The sequence below is a fragment of the Gossypium raimondii genome, chromosome 11 (assembly GCF_025698545.1).
Source record: "Gossypium raimondii isolate GPD5lz chromosome 11, ASM2569854v1, whole genome shotgun sequence".
In the NCBI taxonomy this organism is placed as follows: domain Eukaryota; kingdom Viridiplantae; phylum Streptophyta; class Magnoliopsida; order Malvales; family Malvaceae; genus Gossypium; species Gossypium raimondii.
The window spans coordinates 21,095,285-21,099,973 of NC_068575.1; the positions used below are offsets into that span (position 1 = coordinate 21,095,285).

General features: G+C 34.8%; 1 non-coding gene across 1 annotated transcript; it reads left to right on the forward strand.

Annotated features, from left to right (window-relative positions):
• The first annotated feature begins 4,059 nt into the window (after window positions 1-4,059).
• LOC128035154 (small nucleolar RNA R71) lies at window positions 4,060-4,165 on the forward strand. The gene has a single exon (XR_008191555.1). It is a non-coding gene; the product is annotated as a small nucleolar RNA R71 (small nucleolar RNA).
• The last annotated feature ends 524 nt before the right edge of the window (window positions 4,166-4,689 follow it).

The following is a 4,689-nucleotide window of genomic DNA, read 5'->3' on the forward strand; positions in this document are numbered from 1 at the left end:
ACTTTACATAAAAGTGAGGTAAAAATGTAAAACAAATGTCACACGGCCATGTGGCCAGACCGTGTGGACCTAATTGTAAAACTTTGCAAACATTCACACGGCTGTGTGCCTAGGCCGTGTGAGAGACTAAGATCGTGTCAATAATCTTGCATCTAAATTACCAGTGGCACACGGCCGTGTCAACCAACCTTGTATGACACACGTCTGTGTGTCAAACCGTGTGACATCAAAAATGGCCACTTTTTCAACTCATACAATCCAACCCTTAAGCATTACCAAACACATGACTGTATACATTAAATCTTGCCTAAACAGTTTAAGATTTCAATCCAAATCATGATACAAAACAACCTAAAGTACCTAAGCAAGCCAAAACATTCAACATTTATAAAACCAACATGATTCTTTCCAATGATTCATTCAAATATTGTATCTCAAAATGAAATGGTACATTCTTGCCATGATAAACATACCAAACCTTACCTTTTAAATAAACATAAGACATGCCATACACTTATCAATGTTCACCATATAAATCTCAAGCCAACAACTAACCTTATATTATATATATATATATATATATATCTAATAATCAACCACTCATCAAGCATTACCAATTCATAATCTACCATGATTCAAGGATAAGCACACAATCAAGAACCAAAGTACCAGCATTCAAGATTGGCCAAAAATGAATTGCCTATATACATGCCACAAAATCAAGTTTTTTTAAAAGACAGAAAAACTACATAATCAATACCAGGATAGTGTGGGCTTTTCAACGATTCGCCTAACATGTCCCGCAAGTTGGCTCTACAAGGAAAAAGGAAAATAATGGAGTAAGCATTAAAAATGCTTAGTAAGTTCATGGTTATTAAAAAAACTTACCTCATTTTATGAATTTATACAACACATTATTCAACTTGACGATTTTGCCTAAATCTGGCAATCCTATATCAACAAGGTAAGTTCATCCCATAACCAATTCATATAATAATATGAACATTTGACATTTCAAATAATTTTAATACCAATTTCATGGAAATCAACAACTGAATACCATTCACAACATTCCAATCAACATTTCAATTCACAATTACAACTTAAAGTCTCAATGGTACACCTATATCAATGTATACAAGCTTCAATTAATCAATCTAAAGATTATATCGTATCATTTTGTTTTGTTTTCAATAGTACATCCAATTTCAATATAATGACAATCATTATTCCATTTTATCATTTGAATTTTGTATCAAATTCATAGATTTATCACATTTCTATATTGGCCTTCCTACTCGTATATCGATACATGAGAGCATTCAATACTAATGATATTTATTTATATCATTAATCAACTTTGTATTATCATATCACAATTATCAATCCAGTTTACATCTCACAAACCTAATATCACATTACTTCACATTTCATATTTATTTGGGATCTCGATTATCCAATAACACTTTTAATTTCAGATTTTCAATATCATAATTTTGAGGACTCTATCATCATCGTTTCAATTATACATATCCCTCTTTTACCATTTATTCTCCCTATTAACTCAATTTGGACTCGAACAGATATATAGATCCAACCAACACACTAGTTTGGCACTAATGCCTCATCGGATAAATTTGAAATAAATAGTTTGCGCCCAACATTCATTAATAAGTTTGACACCCAATGTCTCATCGGTATAATTGAAGTAATTTAGCACCTAGTGCCTCATCAACTCATAGTAGAGGTTGATTAGAGGTTGTTTAGTGGGGAAATTAGGGTTAAAATGAGTTATGATATATATAGGGTCCGTTCAGGTTGTACAGAAATTGGGTCGAAAAAGTAAAAACTTGAATCGATGTCGCAACACTGAACTTCAAATGCTCCGAGTTTTTTAAATTCGTAATTACGAGTCACAAAACTGACCCTGATTTTTAAAATAATTTAGGCTCAAAATGTGATGTTGCAACACCGGGGTTCATTGTCACAACACTAGTCTGGAATTTTTGAATTTGGATGCTTTAAAGTACCATATCGCGACACTGAGATCTGATGTCACGACATGAACATATTTTTGAAAATACTGGAGTATTGGAAGTTCTGTGTTGCAACACCAAGGTTCAGTGTCGTGACATGGCCAACATTTTTCCAAATCTCGTGTTCTTGGGAGTGTCGGTCATTTTTGTTTACTCCTAATTTGAAAATACGTCCCAAATAGCCACACTTTGGCTTCCTAAGGCCGCAATCCAATCCTAATTAAAATTACTAATCCTAGATAAAGTTCCAAAACACAAAAAATTCTAATTTACACTAATTTACAACACGGATTAAAGATTTCAATGATTAAATTAGGTGTGGTCCGGTAGCCCATGAAGTCCCTTTATTGAATTCTTGTTCCATTGTCACTCATCCCTACATGCATTGAACCAAAACCATACCTCTGATCAAGGCTGTTAGGGGTGATATAAAAAATTACGTAATAATTCTTTTATACTTTATTTTGGAAATCATGGTAACATTTTACGCATCTATTTCACCATTAATTTGCATAATTAATTCATTTTTCTCAATACCAATGGTCGATCTAGACATAGCTAAAAATGGCCAACCAAACAGAATGGGAATGTCTTGGTTCTCTTTAAAGTCTAGAATGAAAAAATTGATAGGTATAATAAAACCCTCACTCTTACTCATACATCTTCAAGTACACCTTTGGGGTGTACTAGAGACCTATTGGCTAATTTCAGTGTAATCAATTTTTTTTAATTCCCCCAATCTGAGTTTTAAATAAGTAGACAAGGGCATCAAATTAATATTAGCCCCTAAGTCTTAAAGGGCTTTACTAAAATGTTTGTCCGCTATTTCTACAGGAATTGTAAAACTACCCAAAATTTTCAATTTTTGGAGTAATTTTCGGGAAATTATCACACTACAAGAGGCGTCAATATTAATTTGTTCACCCTTCTTTGATTTCTTATGCCTAGACATTATCTCTTTTAAGTACTTGGCGTATTCAATATCTTATCAATTAATTCCAATAGTGGAAAATTAATGTTAAGAGATTTAAATAAATTCAAAAAACTTACGAATTCCACTTCATCCCTTCATTGTTTTTCCTCTAACCTTGATGGAAATGGTATGTGATTTGAAACTGGCTCCAAATGTTCTACAATTTATGGTTCAACTAGTTTCTCCATGTGGACCTTAAGTTTAGGCTCATCAAGGGTTTCGTTCTACCGTTTCGACCTTATCATCCTCCTTTTGCATGGGCATATTCGGGTTTGCCAAAGTCTTACCTGAACAGAGCACGATGGCATTTACGTGTTCTTTTCCTTCCTTTGGGGGTTATTTTCTGTATTACTTGGAATGCCCATGCCCATTTTGCCTTCACATTTCAATCAACATGCTTACAATGTTGCACATTTCTTTTAAGTTGGCCACATCGACACGAGTTTAAGTGCATTCAAATTTCACTTGTTGAATGTCAGACCTCATTAGTTGCATTTCTCCTTCGATTCGGTCCAATCTTTGACCACAACCAACGTGATCATTTCCCATGGATCTTTCTTTAGATCTTTGAATATGCGGAGGTTGATACAGAGGATTTCGTCTGTTCTGGGTCAGGTTTTTGCTACCTTGATTGCCTCCCTACTTCAGATTGGGATGGTCCTTCTAACCGGGGTTGTAAGTGTTAGAATAGCGATTTCTACCTCTATTACCCAAATAATTGACTTCATCTAGTTGGGTTTCAGAGTATGGAACATAACTTCGAGCTATGTCGTTTATAGACGACTTAACAGTGGTCTCCAAGTGGTGTAGCTTTTCCAATATTTGTTGATACTTATCGTCCTCTTTGACCGCTTTAGTCACCAATGGCTTTGGAGTATACAAAAATCAATTGTTGGGCCACATGTACGAGTTCATATCCATGTCCTCAATTAATTGAAAGGCTTCTCATATGTGCTATTCATGAAAGCCCCATCGGATGCACCATCTAATCTATCTCTTAAGCTATCATCTGACTCGTTGTAAAATATTTGTAGTTGCAACCAATCTTGCATTCTATGATGTGGGCATTTCCTTAGTAGTAACTTAAAACATTCACATGCTTCATATAGGTTCTCGCCTTCGATTTTCTTGAATTTGGAAATGCCACACCTCAACTGGATGGTTTGACTAATGGGAAAAAATGTAAAATTTTCCCTACTAATTTGTCTCTTGTAGTGGTTGAACATGGCTCTTGCAAATCAAGTCATTCGTACGTGTTGTCGCACAATGAAAAAGGAAAAAATTGAAGACAAATAACGTTATTGGTGAGCTCGTTATACTTGAAAGTATCAGAGAGCTGAAGGAATCAATTTAGGTGTTGATTTTGATCTTCCATCATATTACCCCAGAACTGCAAGTTATTCTAAATCATTTGGATGGTGACCATCTTTATTTCTTAATTATTAACGTTAATTGTTGTCCTCTCGATATTGCCTCGAACAGCGTCTAAAGTAGGTAGCACGTATTCGCGCAATGTTCTCTCTTGTCGAGCCATTGATGGCTCTCTTTAAAGTTGTTATAGTGGTTTGAGTGGTTCTTCAAATAGGGGGTTTTCCAGAGGTAAATCAGCTACTACGAGTGGATTTTTTTACATTTGTTGATGGGTGCATCTCAGTGTCCTCTCTAGTTCAGGATTTGGCT